The 20,456-nt window shown below is 39.8% G+C and overlaps 1 long non-coding RNA gene across 1 annotated transcript; it reads right to left on the reverse strand.

Moving 5' to 3' along the window:
• Positions 1 to 18,037: 18,037 nt before the first annotated feature.
• Positions 18,038 to 19,627, reverse strand: LOC138110771 (uncharacterized). Its single transcript, XR_011151050.1, has 3 exons — positions 19,273 to 19,627; positions 19,073 to 19,177; positions 18,038 to 18,972 (listed from the first exon to the last, which is right to left on the reverse strand). It is a non-coding gene; the product is annotated as an uncharacterized lncRNA (long non-coding RNA).
• Positions 19,628 to 20,456: the final 829 nt, after the last annotated feature.

A 20,456-nucleotide genomic window follows, 5' to 3' on the forward strand; every position in this document is an offset into this window, starting at 1 on the left:
GGTGTAATGTCATTTAGTAGATTAAAAACAAAAAGGCAGCATGCTTAGTTTTGGAAGGAAAGATATAAGCAATTTCTAACACTACATTGATTGCAATTCTTTATGCCAGTGCAAGGAGTAGTCAGAGTGAGCATCTGAATTATTATAAACGATATACAAGATAAATTGATCTATTTCTTTTTTTGTCTTGATCATAATAATACTGGTCAGTAATTTTTGCTGAAGAACAGAACAGAGTAAACATTGTGAACACACCCTAGGAGTGTAGGGAGGAGGGAGCTAGGAGGTAGGGCAGCCTAATGAAATACAGCAGAGACTGAATGATCCTGCCAATAAAATTACCTAAGATGCCAACTCCTGTTTTAAACCTAGGTTTTCTTCACATTTTTTCTCTTGCTCTTTCTTCTCCAATTTTGCCATACTTCATCTACTCTTGCTTTCTTTTATTGCTAAAATACTGCTTGTTTAGAAAATACCCAAGGCAAATACTTCAGAGAAAACTGTTATTTCAGTGAAGAGATAAAGTAGTTTCTAGCCTGAGACAGTCACACAAATGAGTATATAGGTATTTAATGATCATCCTACAGAATCAAAGAGTTCATTATGGACCAGAATGACTTTCTGTATCTCCTACGTCCACTGGATGCATATGCTCTGGGAACAAACGTATTGCAGTGCTCTGAGTTTCTTTGTTTTCCCCATGCATTTTTTTACTCCTTTTATCCTCTTCCTTTCTGTGTAGTGTATTTGTTTCTCCTAAATATTTTCTCCCAAAGTTCATTGCTTTTCTAGTCTTCCTATTTATTCTTCTTTCTTTTCCAGGTCCTTTCTCACCTTCATATTTTTTCTTTTCTTTCTTTCTATCTCTTCTTTTAAAACATTTTTTGTTCTGTACTCAGTTCTACCCTCCTGTAACCTCAGTCTCTCAAGTCCCCATTCCCATCTCTTTTTCAGTATAACCTTCCTTCTAGATTCTTTCGCTCGTAGTTTTTCCTGTCTTTCTTCTCTGTGACCCTACTGACCAGTGTCAGAGAAACAGCTAAATGCCAAGTGTTCACTATACCTTCCTTTCCTGAGTGATCCAGATTCTCTTTATGAGTATTATTTGCATTTCAAAAGAAATGAGACACCCTAAGTGATCCCAAAGGCCTTGAGGGCTAGAAATAGTACATTTAGGATAGTACATCTAGGAACAGTATATTAAGAAACAGTGCTCATGCAAAGCACCTTTCAATCAAGTACACAAGACCTGCAACAAGAGAGGGATTTTAGAAGATTAAATGTAAGTGATTTGAAAATTATTTTTGGAAGCTTAGGGAGGAACTCTTGCCAAATTTTGACTGGACTCAGATGTCCTACCTTGAATAAGGCCGTATCTGTCAGTCTACTATGATTTCCTCTGTCTACTTCTCCTTCAATTTGGATTATCGCCTTTCTAATAGCCTCTGATTGTTACCCTTACAAGGAGGAATAGGATCTGTCTTTCTGTTTTTGCATATGAATCTCCATTCTTTAAAGAAGCAAGGATCAAGAAGTCCCCATGAAGAAGCCTGCACATAGCTCAAAGAAATAAACTGTTTTCCTGTGTTTGCATTTCAATTGAAACCTAAATGCAATGAGAATAAAAGTGGCATGTGTAGGTCATGGTTAAGAATTTACAGCTAACCGAGACAACCGCAGCAAAGCTCAAGAGAGTGAGTGCTCTCCCTAGGAATGCCTGACTTTTCAGGTCAAACATTTTCTTTCTAGTCCTTCCTTTCACAGCAGATGAATACGAACTTTACTGCAGAGACAGTAAAGTTCCATGCACGTAACTGCTGACTAGAGAGAATGGCAATTTGGGATGAGGAACGAAAGACACTTCTGTGCTTACATGGAAACAGTCAATATATTTTTCTTCTATCATCAAATGGCAACAAAGCTGGTTCTCTAGCCACCAATTTTTCAACAGAAATTCACTGGTACAAATATAAAATGAAACAAACATAAAATTAATCAAATACATGTGCAACCATCTTTAAGATCTAATAAGTAATAATTTCTAACCTGCTTTAGAGCCCATCCCTTGTCAACTGTAATTGTCATTATTTAAGGATACAATTGCAACATCACCATAAATTGAGCTTTCAATTGCTCAAGTGTATCTTAAAGAATGTGGTAGACTTAATCATTTCAAAAAGAAGAAAAAGGTAAAAAGATTCATTTTAACATAGTTTTATATTAGCAGAAAATGAAGAACAGCTCACAGACTATATAAGCATCCCTTCTCAAGAAGCTATACCTATTCAAACTAAAGGTCCACACCTTTGCTTTGGGTGCAAATTGCCAAAACTTTCCTTATTTGATGTAATTGTGCCCTGCAGTGTTCTAATGTTAGCTGTACTGTAGCTTTAAATTGTCACATGTGATCCCAGCTGCAGGAGCAGCCACTGTTCTGTGAGAGATTTAATGTAACAATTTAGCCTGTGTTCAGATATTCCCTGCAGTTTCAGCTGAAGAGGTGTAAGACACTACTAAACCTCATCTAGTTTGGTACCATACCTCGGTTGTGGGTTGCCCACTGCATAGCAAGGCCAGCAGAAGGGAAGGAACCTGTTTTGTTAGCGATCCTCATCTACTGCAGCACAAGGAAAACATTTTAGCTGAAAGTACCAGTGAAGGCTGTCTATGCTGTGCCAGCTGACTTTGCACTGGAACAGAAGAATAACAGTAAGTGGCTGGGAGCCTGTAACAGCTCTCATTATGCACTGAGCTGTGCAGAGCAGATGATCGCAGAGGGAAGAGATGTATGCCGACTTCTTGTTTTCTCTTCTGGATTTCATTGTCCCCATGAATAAACTGAGATCTTGTTCACAATGAAAGCACCAACGTGCTTTCCATGCAAGAAAAATATAATGCATAGATGATCTTGAATTTGTGTATATACAGACTGTGGCTTGTAGTTTAGAAATCGCTTTCTTAAGTTTCTTGAATGCATTGTGATCTTGGGTAAAATGTCAGTTAGTCTTCTATACTTTTGAAATGCTCTTGTAAGCCCTTCATTGTATCCCCAAGTAATATACCTGCTTCTAAAAGACAGTAGCAACCTTGACAGGTTTCCAAGATGTCAGCCTGCCCTATATAAGAATGCAAACTAACATACAGTCTGTGTCAAACTTGTCAGTGCCACCTGCACCCAGTCCCAAGATAATTATTAAAAATTAGAAAATGCATAGCTTAACAGTTGTATCTTGTTCTCTCTTATTCCCTTTCCTGCCCTACCTTAACACAGTTTAGTCTGCAAAAACTCTTCCCTGAAATCACATTGTGAGAGGTTTTGATATCATTGTTTTAAGACATCTCTTCAAGGACGATCTGAGGGAAATGTACAAAAGCTTTGCATTAATGTATATGAATTCAGTAATGTATCAAGTTGCCTTTCCCCTAGGATGTGGAAATTCAAACAATGCAGACATGGCTGATGTGACTGGAGCTCACAAATTGTAGCTAAGCTCCCAAAGCCTTGGTAGCTTTCCTTTTCTAATACGTGTTTGGGATTACTTCTGGGATAGAAAGGGGGTTTTTGCCCCTCTCAGTGTTCTTCATCAAACTGGAAGTGCTGACTTCTGGAGATGGCTGTTGAAAGGTGTCAGCGCTGTGATAAAATTTCCAGTTATTAATTTCACTGTTTGCAAATTGTTTCTACATTGAAGGATAGACAGTTCACAGAAAGATGCATTTTTGTGTATTAATAGTAAAGGGCTGTAAGTACCTAGAAGGAATTATTTTAATAAGATTTTCACTCTGTACTGTGCTCAGCTGAAGAGAAAACGTGACTGAGAAATCCATTGTCTGGCCCCTTCTCAAGACTATCCAAAAAAATCACTTGGTTCCATATTTTCTAAGTGCACTCTCTGCAGGGTCAGATTTGGCACTGGATTTTCCTAAGCAGCTGCATACTTGCAACTGCCCATGAAATCAATGTCTGTAGTGTCTTGGAAAAAGTGCCCAAGATTAGAGGATCTTTTGAAAAGTCAGAAAATTACTTAATTTCCTTGTGAGATGGAAAAAGAAAATAAGCATTATGACACAAACACCTCTCAGTTTATTCTAAGATGAACAGCTTACCTCGTAATAAAAGAACCATGAGCATTTCAGATGAAGTGTAATAGTGAAATTCATTAACAGTTCCTGTTTAGGGCCTAGTGTCATACATTGTTGCATTAGCAAATTCACTTCAGGTGCAAAGGACCTGTGTTTTTTCTCATGGAAATTTTGTTGTGACTGGATAATTCTCTAATGATGGGACAAATAACTCTGGATACAGATGACACTGCGCAATCTATTAAGGCCAGTCATTTCCTTCATCTAACATAAATAATTTCATTTGGCATTTATTACACAGATATTGTGTTTCTGGATCCAAATGCTCCTGAGATGCAGGCTCATAGTGTTGATGTTATTTTTTGTAGCCTGAGAATATTTTTCAGAGTGCCTACTTAATGAAAGTGGAGATATTTAGGGACAGTGCTATCTAAAATGCTAAATAAACAGTTTTTTCTTCCTATGTGTAGGAAGAATTAAAAAAAAATGTGCTCATTACATATGTTTATGTCTATCTTATAAATTATAATTGAGGAAATACCCACAAAACTAAGAGCATAGGATGTTATTCCATCTTGCATCTGGCCCCACATACCATGCTCCTGCTTTATGAAGCCATGAGACTAATGAGACTCAGAAGATCATTTCCAAGGAAGAACATTTACTTCAGGAAGAACAGGGCTCAAGCTGCCTCCTTTGTAATTTTGCAGAAGAACCAGGATCAAAGATGGAAGCAGTTGGCTTTGCATGCAGACCTGCAAGAGAGATTGCAGTTTTATGGCGGCACATCAGTATCCATCCCTACACATTACACCTCCTGATGTTAAATCCAGCCTTCAATAGTGTGGCTTTCACATCACTCCTTGTAAGAATAGAGATGTAAAATTATCTGGCCAAAATCCAACATACACAATAATTTTTTAATGAGTAATCTGCACTGGACTTTCAGCATTTTTCATCATTATTTGTCTCAAAGACAAAGAGTATCTTTGAATGGTGTTGAAGCTGCTGTCACATTCAACACTAGAAGTGGCAACTTCGTCGTTTAAAAAAGCAATTTCACTGAGCTAAGTAGTGAAGTGCCAAAACCACCCAAGGGCTTCAATGGAATAAAACCTGTATAAAGCTGAAAAGCAGAGAGTAATTTATAAATTCAGAGCAATTATCAGAGACAGGATTCCATCAAGGGCATAGCGGCACAACAATTTGATCCGTATGGTAAATTGCAAGACTAACTTTAATGACAGCAAAAGGTTGGGACCTTTGTTCTGTATTTCTGGAAATCTGGAACTCTGGCAGAGCAGCAGCTGCTTGGTGCCACAACACTTAGTTAAGATAGATCAGAGTGATTCCTGTGATACAAAGACATTGAAAAGAGGGAGAGAAACCATGCACACAAAAGAGCTTATGCAAATTGCCTCTGGTGAGGCTTCAAAATGCAGCCTAGGTGGATGAATCGGTGTTAAAAGAAATAGCCAGCAAAATAAAAAATGCTGTGATGTGTCTAGACTTGTCTTCAGGGAAAGGATATTTTGGTCCTGAGCCATATCCCTTGATTTGTTTATGGAATTACAGGATCAGCTATCATTAAGCACTGTTAAAAGATGAAAAGCTCAGTTTGGAAGCTAGGAGCTTGGATCTGGAAGGATGAGTAGTGGCATGTTGCTGGATTTCTGGAGCCAGTTTTCAACAGCATCTGGAGTATGTCATTAAATTTATCCCATGTGGACAGCTGTTTGCATCAACCTAATAGTGATGACTATATCCCTGTGGTTTTGTACACCTGACTGAAATATGCTTGCATTAAGTATTATCTGATAGTGATGAGGACTTAATATTCAGGTGATAAGACTACTGGAAGATGATGTCCTTTACCCTACTCCTGTTGTTGCCATATGTTTCATGTAACATTTTGATTAATCGATATGTATGGAACAGCAGCTCTGACATGACTGTAATTAAAACAGCAATATGGGACAGATTCTCATTTGGCACTATTGGGGACTATTCTGTTGACTTCAAAAAAGTCATCCCCTATTCATTCCAGAGAAGCATTCAATCTCACAGTGAGATTGGAGTAAAAAGCCAAAATAGGTTGAGTCAGCCTACTGTGTCTCAATCCAGAGGCCATCTGTGAAATAGTAACAAAACCCTGAGAGCACAAATGTATGGCATCCCTGGATGGTGTTGTATGCTCAGCCAGGTGGCATATGATCCTGCCATCAGCTAAGAAAAGCATATTTGCTACCCAGTTGATATGCCTATTTTTTCAATAGCTAGATTTGATGGAAACAAATATATCCAAATTATATATAATATATATATATCCAATATATCCAAATAGTCATGTTATATTATAACTGTGTTACCTCTGTAGGTAATAATTCCAGTGCATAAACATTGATTTTTTTTGTGCTTGAAAGAAAAGGTAGCTCAGGCCATGGGGAAAATACTTCAAGCCTTTAATCTCATAGTTATGTTATTAGAGCAGCACTGAGGTATGTCAGTTCTTGCCATTTGATAAATTATTTAGAGACTGCAGAGAATCAGTGATCAACTAGTAATCTTGTCAAGTGAAAAGCAGGTTTTCTTGAACCTTCTTATGTTTGATCAGTGTGCCAGCACCCCAGAGATGATGAGACCCTTGTGGCTGATCAGTCTGTCAGTGTCCCATTATGGGGACTCCACTGGACAGTTCACTGTATCGGAGGGCAGTTCAACTGACTGGCTCAGAGACACACACAGCGCATCAGAGACGAATCCTTTATCACAATTTAGGAAGAGAGACCCCCTCCCTGGATCTTCCCACTCCTAGTTGAGTATGTTATCCACTGCCAGGAACTGCTAGCACCATTAAAGGATGGAATAACACACTTTATTAATAAATACATTGACAATACAAAATTGTGCTATCTTGAGATAATCATTTAGTGTACACAGAGTAAGGTTCTTAACAAATAGACATCTCTACGGGGAAAAATATAAATTCAGCCTGTTGACTGATTCCTGAAGTTATCATGAGTCTTCCCTAATTTCTCCCATCCCTACCTTGCTTTTATACTATTTCTTTCCATTAGGGTGGGGCTTGAGTGACTCTCGTCATACATACCTTTGTTACTGACTGGTGTAAAATTCTCTGGTTCCACTCTTAAAGATATAGTCAATAAAATACAGAGTGCAAGCTCAGTGAGGGATGGTTGTACCTTGGAGGCAGGTAACTTCGGCTTTAACTCCAGGGATTCAGGCCTGCATTGATATTGCAATGACATTACAATGAAGCAAGTTAATCCAAGGACGGTGATTTTGCCAAGTTGCTGGTTCAAAAAGATATGTCCCATGTCCCTTGGCTGACAACTGCTATGAGATTTATCAGCTACATGGTACCATCAGATACCCATCCCTGGAAAGATTGCAAGAGAGCCTGGCCACAGTGTCTCCATTCCACTTCACCCTTCATTTCATTCTTCTTAGCATGAACTTAAGGTTGCAGGCCATGTGGGGGGGGGGGAATCATTGTTGAAGAGATTTTCTGCATGTCAGCCACATTCCATCCGGGAAGTAGCAGTTGCATTTTACTATAACTTCTGTGCTCTTATAAATTTTTTTAGAATGTGAATTTAACTTCTCAGTTTTCTCTAATTTTACTCTCAATCATCTTCCCACAGATTTCATTGCATTTCTACAAATCTATAGATCATGTCAGAAAAATGTGTATTAAATAGGTCTCTAACAGGTAGCCTTACAAGGAATGAGATCTGATGCAAAAAAAGCTCTTATGTCACCTTGAGATCTTGGAGTAAATTGGTCATGGCCTGATTTGGAGTAAGTCTGCAGTGTCATATGTATTTGTGCTCTGCTGGGAAACCAGCTTGAGACAAGCCAGATGACAATGACTAAAGCAGTTTGTAGGGGTGATAATTAATTGATCATATCTCTTAAGAAAGTGAAAAGAACTGTTACAAAATTGTAACTATTCCAGATACAGGCAAAATTTCTAAGTGATTAAGCTTAAACAAAAAGTTTGGGAATACTGATTTGAGATTGCAAGTCAAAATATTTTCTCTCTGTCTACAATGATAAAGATGAAGATCTAGATGTAGACTTAGATAGATGTAATTAGGATAAACTGAACTGGGATATCTTGTTCAGTTTGTATTCAGACACATCCACATCTTCATCCTCACTTAAAGTCAGTAAAGCAACTCCAGAAAAATCTGCCAACTTGTGGCTTGTGGTCCTTTGACTTGGCTTTGTTGCATACTGTTCCACATCCTATGGAACAAGCTACATTTGCAGAAAATCAGTTCAATTTCTCTTCAAGAATTTGCTCATTTGTTCTTGTTATTATACAACCCTAGCTTTGTCCATTTTTATGATTTAGTTATGCATCAAGATCATAACAGTAAATTTACATCATGGTAAGCTTCATTTCCTGCTTCCACGTTGTCAAGTAAAAGAAGGTCATCACAGAAGGAAATGAAATGTGGGTGAAGGCAGAATCTCGTTCTTCTTTACCGTGTTACAAAGATGTTATTTTTCATTATTATTTTCTCTATGCAACACTTTTAAATGCAAGCAGTTCTGCTTGATAGCTACAGTGAAGATTCAATATGGCAGCTTGAAAAAGAAATCTCTGTGTCATACACCCTCATAACAAACCTTTTTATTTTTCACTGGTTTTCTTTGATGAAAAGCAAAATTATTTAGACTGAAAGTGCCAGGTACTTTTTGCATGGAAAATGAAACTCAGAAAATGCAGAGTAGGTCCTGTCAAGAAAGTTCAGGTTTTAAAATTATTCCAGACAAGTTTTCAGAGGTATGAAAATCTCTCTTCTGTAAAATTTTTAGATTATGTGTTATATTGTGACCGCAAAATGTTGAAGCTCTTTATATGTTGCCCCCTGCCTACATGCAGGGACATTTAGAAGGATGTTACACAGTTTTTCTGAATTCATTGTTTATCCTTGGATGAATCTGATTTGAGGGAATTGTCTGAGAGTAAAATCCACCTATCCCTGACCTTCCATGGAAGTGTGTCTTTGTTCTAAAAGAAAATCCTAATTAAACAAGACTTGTTACAAAAGCACAGCTTGTAGAACCTACAAATGGGGGGGGGGGGAAGAAGAAATCCTTTTAAGTAGCCTATGAGAAGGCTGATTCAAGGCAGATTATAAACAGAGTCATGGGGTCTCATTTGCTTATCTGCTTATAGAGGTTTTGCATCATTGTTATGGCACCTTACCAATGCTAGACAACACCTGGTGTAAATAATTAAGAACCAAGTTTAGATCGCTTCAAGATGTCACAGCAAAGTGATGTACTTATAGTTATCTTTTACAAGATGAAGGAGGGAGAGTTAATTTTAAGGGTTTAACTGCGAGAGCATCTCTCTATGTGTGGACACACAAACATCTGCCTACATAATTTAAACTGCCAACAGAAAAAGAAACAGCTTCAGAAAAGAGTACCTGGGGTGAGGACTGGTGGATGTTGCCAGGGGAATCCTGTAACCAGCTGTGACACTGCTCTGTAACAGGTTTGCTCTGGAGGCATCAGGTCAGCCCAGGCTGCAAGAAAGGGAAAGGTGCTGATACCCACAGGCCAGGGAGGGAGGGAATCTGCCTTTTGCTCCTGTCCTGAATGAGAAGTCTGTGTGCTGGCACCAGGGAGCACAGAGGCACCCTGTGGGCTGTGCCCCATGCCAGAAGTAGAAGGGGACACAACTGTAGCTAGATTTCTTGAAAAACAGTTAAGGATAAATGTGATTAGGGAGAGAAAGGTGAATGCAGCAGGCTGATTTGCAGTATTTATGAAGTACTCAGAACGGCATCAGAGAGTGAAGGCACCTGCAGATTCTGCGTCCTCAGCCAGGGAGCATGACAAAGTTGCTCCTTGGAGTGCTATTTTCCATGGATCATTATGGTAGGCTAGACTAGATAGAAATACCAAGAAGCCATGGCTAATACCAGAGTCCTCTTATGATGAGAAAGAAAGACCAAGACTTTGATCCAAGGTGGACACTGCCAAAGAAAAAATTGTGGGAAAAGACAGAAATCTTTGAACAGCTCTTGAATATTCTATTAACTTAAGAGAAAAAAACCCAAAGACATTAATTCCAGTGGAAGGAGATAGTAGCAGTCCTTTAGGGATGCTGGACTAAGTGTGTGTAGCTTCTACCTTTTGTTTGCAGGTAAATGTCAATCAATGCAAAGAGCTGAAAACAAGTATTGCTGATGCAGGACTGATTAAACTTTATGACTGAGATCACTGCAGTCAACAGAAAAAAAAAAAGAGCAATTCTACAGAGGAATTTCTATTTTTTTTTTTTCCAGATCACCCAGAGGTCATCCTTTTTATCTCTCCTGTGTTTTGAATGGTGAAAGTGGGATGCTTGTATGAGGGGCTGAACAAGCAGAGTCTTCTCATGTGCCTCTTTCCATTTTAATATTTCTCATTTTCCAGAAGGGACACAAATGTGCTGTGCAAGCAAACTGAAAATGCAAAAGTGTTTGTATTTGACTCTTGAAAAAAACCCTTTAAAAACACTAACAAATACCATGAGACTGGGAAATGGGAGAAGGGAGAGTGAGGAAGTGAAGAAACACCTTATATTGAGATTTTTTATTAAGAAAGGTATAAAAACACTTTCCCTGTAGACAAGATGCTTCAATCATCGGACTCACCAAACTCTTTTTGACCACTGTGTTTTATCAGCTTTGGAAATAATGCCTCAGGAATACCCAGTACAGGTGACATTATCAGAATTAGATAAACTCTCCGAAATACCTTTTGCATTATTAAAAGACTTGCAACAAATGTATAGTAAGAATGTGGCTACAAGCAAGGATTTAGGCAGCAGGGCTTGCTTACTCCTTCTCCAGCCTTGACTCATCCATTCCTGCAGTCTGAGCTGCAGCAGCCAGTGCAACTCAGGCTTATTAACCTTCAGCTGGTGTCCCACTCCAAGGACCAGAAGTATAGGCAGTCTTTTGTCCTTTCTGTGTTAAAGCTACTGACAGAAAGATGCTCCTGCACCTCTCAGTTTCTACCTGCTGTCATAGAAAAATGTCATAAAGGAGACAGACACTTTTACCTTCTCCCTCCTACTTGAGGAAATAGAGGATATTCCCTCTGCTGTTTTTCTGTCTTAAAAAAAACATTTCCCCTGTCTCTCTACATGTAAAAATTGGACTTTTTATCCTCTACTGTATGTAGAAATGTAATATTTCTGTTTGCAATTCCAATTTCACAGTTGAGCAGGATCTGCAGAGACAGAGAATTCTAATAAAATTGCAGAAACATTTAATGCAATGACTGGCAGATGGGGAAAGGGTTTGTGGCAGCTCCATTTTTCTGATTATGTTAACAAAATATGGCATGTGCTTTTCTAATACATGGACAATGATTTCATTTACAGTTTGAATCTGATGGCTGAAACTCATCAGGTGACTTTTTTGAGAATGTGTTTATCACCTGAATGATCTAATAATACAGAGGTAGTTATTTTTCTTCCTTCAAATTAATGTTCCAGATTTGAAGTTTAATGAAGTTACATGAGGTAATTTCAAAAATTGTCTAAGTGCAACAGTGCAATTTCAATAAATTACTTATGCATACTTGATTCAGCAATTAGAAGACAGCAGCCTATAGTGATCCACACTAGAAAGCTGTTTAAATACAGATAGGTTCAGTGCACTGATGAGGTAGGGGGATAGTACTAATGGAAAAGATGGAGAATCTCTGCAAAGTCAACTACATGAGGTAATGTATAAAGTTTTCAACATTTGTTCCAAACTGGTTTTTAATAGGAAACTAGTTTGAAAATCTAAACATCTGCATAAAATCTGCCTAGCTGACATCTCTTTTCAACCTAGTATCACAAATCCTGGATCAAATATTGCAAGTTCTTGCAATGCTTAAACATGGATGTCTCAAGTATCACCTGTCCAATGTGTCAGGTGCTTGTTTACCATGCTTTCATATCTGCTGGAATTGGAAGTATATATATCAGATCCAGTTCTGTTACCCAAAAAAACTACATCTTTTAAGACAAGATTATGATTATTAAGTAGGGAAAGTTATCAAATATCATTGCGAGAGGACCTGGAGAAGGCACTGAAAGTCAGGCTACACTGCGACAGGCAAATGCAGACCTCAGAGAGAACATAGGCGTGTTGGTTTTTGTTTGTTTTCCTTTGTGTTTGTACTAGTTTGAAAACAAACCAGTGGGAGGCACCAAGTCAGAATAACAATTTAATGGGGAAAAAAATCAAAGAAAAGGGAAAAAAAAAAAAAAAGACTAAAAGAAAACACTGGTTCAAACTGACAGAGTCAAGATACAACCTGAGTTCTGGTTAGGCAGGGTGGTGGTTGCAGTCCTCTGAAGCGGTGATCCTGTAGAATAAAAAAGGTCTGCCCTTCCTCAGAAGGTCTGGTGGTGGCTCTGTAGCTCCTGTCCTCTGGAGATCCAGTGGAGAAGGGTTGTCTCTGGTGCTCAGTCTCAGATTATATCCACGATGGGATGCTTGGTTCCTCCCTCTGGGTGGAGCATCTCACAATAGGATAATGAGTCATGAGGCCAAGTGTTGATTAGGCTCATTAACAGAAGATAGTCCGGAGGGAGTTATCTCTGAGTCATGCAGCAGGACAATGATGGGCCATTAACAGCAAGATAGTCTGGGGGGAGGAGGCAAGGAAACACTGCCCCACCTGATTTCCACAGCTCATGAGGATGGTAATAGAATACACCTCAACCCAGGACAGTGTTTTTTTCCTTTGCCTTCTACAGCTGAATCAAAGCTAATTTTTAATACATGTTTAGAAGCCAAGTGAAAATTACTTCAGCTGACTTTAGCTGACCCCAATGAGTCTCAATTATTTGTTACAAGGGAGTTATCACATGATTTGCCATGTGATTTATTAGTATAAATTATTGCGAGGTCTCTAAATGACTGAAAATGTGAAGATAGTCCTTGAGGCACAGTTTAATTGGTGGTGCTGAAAGTCTGTGTTACAATCCCTCTCATTTATAATCTCATCCTTTCTCCCTCTCATTCCCAAGTAACACCACTGCAGCTATGGTGAGGCTGGCTAGTGTAGGAGCATTATTCTCTATCTCTAATTAGTGGCCTTTTCATAATAGCACAGAGGAGTTTAGGGAAATTTGCCTCACCTTTATTCAATCTGGCCCCATCCTAGGCTTACATATCAGACTTCTGTTTCTAGCGCTTCCAAGTCTTAAATGAAAAGCATTTGAAACTATATCTATTCCTGTTACCAAGGAAATGCCTTACTGAAAATAGGTCCTGAAAATACCACAGACCACTAATGCAATCAAAATAAAAGCAAGAATCATCATCAGTGATTCACAGGCCCTCATCATCGCTTTCCTAGACGGGACTTTTTCACCACACCCCCACTCCCTTGGCTTGCCAGCAGGGCCATGCTGAGTCATGGAGAAGTGAGACGTTATCTTCTGATCCCATCCTTAATCCTCCCAGACTTTTTCTTTCCCAGTGTGACACTGTCAGGCAACTCTTCATTTCTCTACTGTAATCATGGTTCTGTTTCCTTTCCATATCTGTCTCCCCTTATTATGAATCAATCCTGCTGTCCTCTCAGCCACCACAGTGCAGCAGCCAGGGCTGACTCCTGTGACATTTTGGTTCCTCACTGAGCACAGATCAAGTTGATGCACTCTTTGTCTTTCCTGGCCTCTGCATGTTATCCAGAAAAGTAGCTATCTAAAGATTGCACCTTCTTATTCAACAAATCTGCTCCCTGTGGAGGAAATTTAGGGGTGTGTTGCAGCAATTTATGCCAATAGCTGAGGAGGTCAGCTAGCAGTGCTGGCATAAACTGGCAGCAAAATAGGCTTGAATGCTCTGAGGCAAAAAGCCAATCCTGACTGATGTGGAAACCGTATAACACCCCTCCCTCGGAGTCATTTGTACAGTGTGACAATCGGGAATTAGCGTGGCTTGGGAGTTTTTACATGCCAAGCAGGCTCAAATTTTAGAAGGGGCACCCCAGGCTGCCTGGAGTCAGAGAGGCATGGTGTCCCCTCCTTCAGGGTCTGCGCTGAGCACAAGCACAAAAGGGATTTCCTGCTGGGCTGTGGAGTCCTGTCACTGCACTTACCTGTGCACATTTTTCCAGTCCCATTGATCATATGACGACAAGGGAGGAAAGTCAGAGAGATTTATGCTGGTGGGTTTTCTGTGATTGTGGGGAATATATGCCTACTAGCAGTCAGAAGCAAGCCAGGAAATCTTTTGGCTTGGGAACAGAATGATTCTGAGAGAAAACACTGATGAAGTGGGGATGTGGTACCAGGGATGCTGCCTCTAGAGTCACTTTCCAGATTAGAAAAAAACCTGACATTTAAAACTGACAAAGCCTGCCTTTAAACTGACATGCAAAGCTTGTAGGTCTGAAAAACTGTTTAGAGCAGCCTGTGAACTGATATTGCAGATTTTCACTGTGCACTGCAAAACAATCAGCTAAATACCAGCAGTACAGCAACTCTGTGGGTGAATGTTGCAGCTCACACATAGGATAGGATATAAGATCCTGTTTCTTTCTGAAAGACAGAGGTTTTGTAGTATCCTTTAGCAAAAAAAAAAGAGGAACTAGGATGCATCTATGCTAAACATGAAGAGTTTTTTTATTGAGGAAAAATCTGCAAATTCTTTATCTTTCAAACTGATGAAAATAGTTTACAGTGTGTGATATAAAATTATATAGGGTTACCATGCATGGGGGAAATTGCATAATACATTCATTACCTAGTCTTTAAAACATTGCAATCGATTTTATAGGGCTTCCAGACAGAAAAAGTCCAATACAAATAAAAATAAATTAAAGTACTTCTGCCGCAAACATTTATTTTCACCTTTTCTGTATGCTGTTTTTCTTTCTGTTTGGGCTTTTGGGTTGGTTTTTTTCATTGTGGGGGTCTTGGGGTTTTTTTGGTTTTTCTTTTTTTTTTACTTTCATAGCATTAACAAGACTACAAATTATCACTGGATTTTGTTTTTACGAAATTTTCATTGTACTCAGGTGGGCAGTTCAGATATCTCTCAGCTCTTCTTAAAATGAACTGAGCTAGACTTTTTGAACTCACCCTATAACTGTGCATGAAATTATACAACTACCTCCTAGTTCCAAAGAACTTTTGAGCCATGGACTGCCCTATTAGTGATTTCCCCATCCTTTCCAAGGTAAGTCTGAAGTAAGAATACTCTTTCTTGATTTGTATTCTTCTTAGGAGTTTACCTTCTTCCTAGACAATCTGTGGCTTCTTATCAGCCTTGCATAAAGGTCTTGATAATCAAGGCTTCTGACCATACCCATTTAAATGTAGCAGTTCTGTAGCATTTACCCTGAGTCAGTGTATATAGATGAGTTTTCTCCGTCTCAGAAATATTTTATGGTTTTTCTAAAAGGGAGAGGGAATATGATTTTGAAATGTATTGTTTTCATCTTATGCAAAGTTCACCCTGACAGTCGGCTGGTAAGGATCAAAGCTTCATATGGCATGTTGAAAGGTCAAAGCGTGTATTAAATTGTGCACTGAAAAATCAAAGCTTTGTAATTTACAGGCAATAGCTCAGAAATTCATACTTGAGGAGCAGGGTCAAAAGAAAGCTCTTATCCCTCTTAATTCACTTGGCAGCACAGTTCCTTTCCGTGTCATAGCAGTGCCTCCTGCTGCTGCTGCCGTGCAGGTCTGTTGATGTTTCTCCTGAAGATTTCAGGGCATGTAAGGTTCTGTGCTCTCGGTCTGCCTCCTGCTATGACACATCTGTTTCAGGACTTGAGAAAAAAGTACTTTTAGAAATATTTGACAGCAATTTTTCTGTATCTCAATACCCTCTTTGTAATATGGATAAAATATTGTCCGTAACATGAATCTTAAAGAATTTGTGTTTGCAAATAAACTGCTGCATTTTTAGAGATGTCTTTGTGAACGATCTCAATTATGTACTTACTTTCTCCTCGTATACAAGAAGTACATCATAAACAATAGAAGTTCTAAGTGTAAAAATTCATCTCAGTAATGCTGATTTGCTTCAAAAATATCTTCCAGCTTGATTGTAAAAATTTGAGAGGATAATGGGTTATTGCATCCTTGCTGACACAGAACAGTTACATTGCTTTGGTTACAACCTAGGCATGGGTATGGATTTAGTTAAATTGCTCCCTATCCTATATGAACAGATTTATATCTAGGTTTATAACTGCATTTATATGGATTTGTCTCCGTTCAGTTATTGAATTAACTGGATCCGTAAAGGATTTGTATTACTTTTAACTACATCAATTAAAAAAATAACCCAAATTAAATTTGGCCAACATGCTTTTGTAGACAAGGCCTAGGAATAAGAAAATTATCTTTGCTTTTATCCTACTTGGGGCTTTGGTCTTACCTCTCTTTCACATACTCTTCTGTCCATGAAGGATGACTTCAAAAAGTTTGTGGGGCCATACAGTTAGAGCTCCGAATCAATTTATTACCTAGATGATCTCTCCTCTACTATTGTTTCTAGTGCTAAAAGTAGTGCTTATTAATGCAAAGCTTTAGTGATGACCTGGTTAGAGACACTCTGAGGGAGTGGACATGCATTGTCTTCCTTGGTCACCCTCAGAAATCCAGAAGTGCTTCATCATGAGTGTTACCTTGCATCCCTGCTCTGTCCCTAGTTACTCAGTGCATATTTTTGTGTCACTGGAGTTCCATTTCTGTCCTGTCACAATATGGAGATATCAGGGTACTCCTGGACAAGTGTAGACTATTGGAGACAAACCAGAGGAAAACTGTAAAAACAGGAGTGAAAAACTGAGAGAGAGTAGGCTCAGATTAGACATAAGGAAAAAAATTCTTCTCTGTGAGAGTAGTGAGGCACTGGCACAGGTTGCCCAGAGAAGCTGTGAATGTCACAAACCCTGGAAGTGTTCAAGGCCAGGTTGGATGTGGCTTTGAGAAACCTGGTTAATTGGAAGGTGTCCCTGTCCATAGCAGGATGTTTGAAAGAAGATAATCTTTAAGGTTCCTTCCAACCCAAACCATTCTATGAATATATTAAAAAAAATGTCTATGAGCAAAGACTGAATGAGCTGGAGTCCTTTAGCCTGAGGAGAAGACTGAACATGACCTGCTAATAGTCTTCAGAGATAGAAATATCTGTTCTCTAAAGGAAAGACAGACCCCATTCCCTTTCTTTCTTGACGGAAGAAGTGATGTCACAGACCTACACTACAGCAAGAAAGATTCTGGTTAGATGACCAGAAAACCTCCCAATCCTAAGAAAAGGCGAGTACCTAAGTAGATATAACTCAGGGACACTGCAGCTTCTCCTTCAACAGAAGTCTAAGAGTATTGTCCCATTGTCAGAAGCATAGAAAATGATGTTAACAAGGTACTCTCTAAGACAATTTTTCTGTAATTGCTGTATGCTCAAAGCACTGCTTCTTCCCTATTTATGTTTCCAATATGCTGCAAAAATGCTTTACTTCATTTCAAAATCACCAACCACTACTTGGCTCCTGCAGCATTAACAGAAGCAATATTTATTTATTCTTGACTAGGAAAAGAAGAAATAAAAGAAAGAAAGACAACTCCCAGCTTGTCTGTACAAATAGTCATTATCTGGCAAGCACTGTGCTTGAGTTTAAATGGACAGTAGTATTATCTAAAACTGAAGTTACTTTAGCTAGGATGAAAGGTTGCAGAGTGCCTGCTGACTTCACAAATCAGGTTCTCATCGTGTCCCTTGAAAATCCGTTCTTAACACATCTCAGTTCAGTGAATCAAAGCCAGTCCAGTGAAATTCTGAACTCAGCACAAGTCCAAACCAGTTCTGTAGTCAGAGAATCATTAATCTAGAAAGCTGTGTGCAGTACAGAGTACTACCTGTTGCCAGTGTGGGGAAGAGTCTTGCCACCACGCTCCTGAAGCAGGACAAAACCACCTATGTCCTGTGCATGGCAGACTGGGACAGGTCTGCACTAAACTCTGCCTCAGCTACATTGGAGTGATTGTGGATTTGAATAATAAAGGAAATAAACTGGAAAAGTCTTTCTTTCAAGGGGTTTTAAGTAATCTTGGACCTCTAATCTAGGTCTGGTATGTTACTTTTTATTACATACTTCCTGGAAGGCATCTGGTATTAGACTTTATCCATGCCACCATTCCTCCAGAAGAAAAAACTGGGCATCAGCCTCTCTAGAGAAAGGGGAGGAGAAAAGGAACTCCAGCTACAAAATTAATAACACATGAAACAATAGCTGTCTAATTTCTGTAATACAAATTCCCCGACTGAAATATCTCAATTTATCAAGGGAATAAACACAGAAAATAAAGCTCCTTGTATATTTAAAAAATCCATAGATCTAGAGTACAAAGGAGCTATCAAGGTGAGCTAGTCAGAGACTGTCAGATCTGACAGCAATTCCTACACATCTTTATAGCAGCCTCCTAATCTCTGTGAGTTGTTTGTGGGAGCTGTGCAGAGGTAGTGTATCATCATGGCCAATTCTTATCCCACTACTGAAGAGAGGAGCTATTAAGCTCACACAGAAAACTGAAACCAACATGGTATTTCAGGCCCAGGCTGCTCTGTCAGAAAGCAGAAATGCCCCCCCAAATCTTTATTTTTTGCCAGCCATGTATTCCACAGGGGTGAAATATTAGTAGGCAGTCGGCTCTGTACAGTCCAACAGCAGATTATCTGATGACTAATCTGCTGCGCCAGGCAGTGCTCAGTCCTCGCTTGAGTGTGTGCAGGACAGGGCAGTGGCTAGATCAAGGTTAGGGTCTTCTCCTCATCTGGTTGCTGCCTCACCACTTGGCTTCGAGCTCAGCCCTTGGTTCGTTTTTTGAGTCCTCTGTAAATAGGAGCCAAAAGGTATTTGTGAGCAGAAAGCACTGGTGGCCTGACATGCTCTCAGGAAAGTTGAAAATGGGCAAAGACAGCATCTCACTCACAGCTTGTTGCACCATTGCAGCCAGCTTCACTGAAGACACAGAAGCTTTGCAGGGCACTGCATTCCAGCCACTGCATGGGCAAATGGATTGATAAGCGTAGTACAGCTAGGGAGTGTGGAAAATGGAATGCTCACTCAGAGAGATAGTAATAAAAAGCTTTTATTAATTTATAACCTTAATAAACTAATCTGTAAGATAACCTTGACAAAATTAATCTTTTGTGGCTACCAGCTGAGGAGATCCTTTTTCTCTCCTCTTTTCCTCTTCTCCAGATACAAGAGAGCAGGAAGGGGCAGAGCAAACAATTACACCCTGCTGGTGTCCATACTGTCTCCTGTCGCAGTGACCGCGCTCTTCAGCCCGGCCAGCACCTGCGGTGTGCGGCAGGAGTGGCGAGCAGCCGAACGCTCCAGGCTTTAAAGCTGCTCCTCTGGAGTTCAGCTCTGCCCAGGGGAGCTGAAGCTCCAGGTGCTGCAGCTGTCAAAAGCCCCGATGAGGGAGAAGACAGAAAGTTGCAGCGAGGCCTGCCTTTGGACACAGTTCCAGAATTTGTGCTTGAAGGGAGTCCAAGCAGTACAAGCACCGACCAGATCTGTGCAACAACTTATAAAGATAGGCGTTACAACGGGGATGGCCTGACAGGGGACCAATAGGGGTCTTTGGGGGAGGGATATGGACAGGGATAGACATTCACATAAACCAATAGCCTCGAGGGGTGAAGGGAAAGGGATCACATGCCCCAATGGGGCGTTGAGCTTTTGGGGATTTCCAGAGGGGAGGTATCAGAAGGGGCAGGGTTTCAGGGGATTGACAAGGACCATATAAGGATAAACAGGGAGGGCTTAGGTGATGGACACCGAACTTTCAGGAATAACGGGAGGGGTTTGGGTGATTGATGGAGAACCGACTGGAACAAGGGGAGGAGAACAACCACGTAGGGAGCACTGGGGAAGCAGCTAGAGTTTGGGGTGTACCGTCTGGGAATGAGGGTAAGGGGGTAACCGGGTTAAACCGTTACAGCATGTGACCCCATTACCGCAGTCTCCCTGCCAGTGAGAGCTGCAGCACTCAGCACACATAAACCAGAACACAAGTACAAATCCTCCTCATCTGTGTTCATATGTTGGGACCAAACCATACTGCTTTTTAGTTCTTAAGGAATAAATCCCTGACCTTTTGCATTGCTTGGAATAGTGGTGTTTTCCTCTATTTTGTGGTGCCAGAAAAATCTTTCAGAATATAATGGCAAACCATCCTGCCACCAGTGTGGCAGAGTGCACTTACTATTCAAGCTCTTGTATAGTCACGCTACAAAATTTCAAAGTGCTTCACTGGATAAAACAGGAAAAACTCTTAGTGATTTTAGGCACAGCAGTATCATTTT

The sequence above is a fragment of the Aphelocoma coerulescens genome, chromosome 5 (assembly GCF_041296385.1).
Source record: "Aphelocoma coerulescens isolate FSJ_1873_10779 chromosome 5, UR_Acoe_1.0, whole genome shotgun sequence".
Lineage (NCBI taxonomy): Eukaryota > Metazoa > Chordata > Aves > Passeriformes > Corvidae > Aphelocoma > Aphelocoma coerulescens.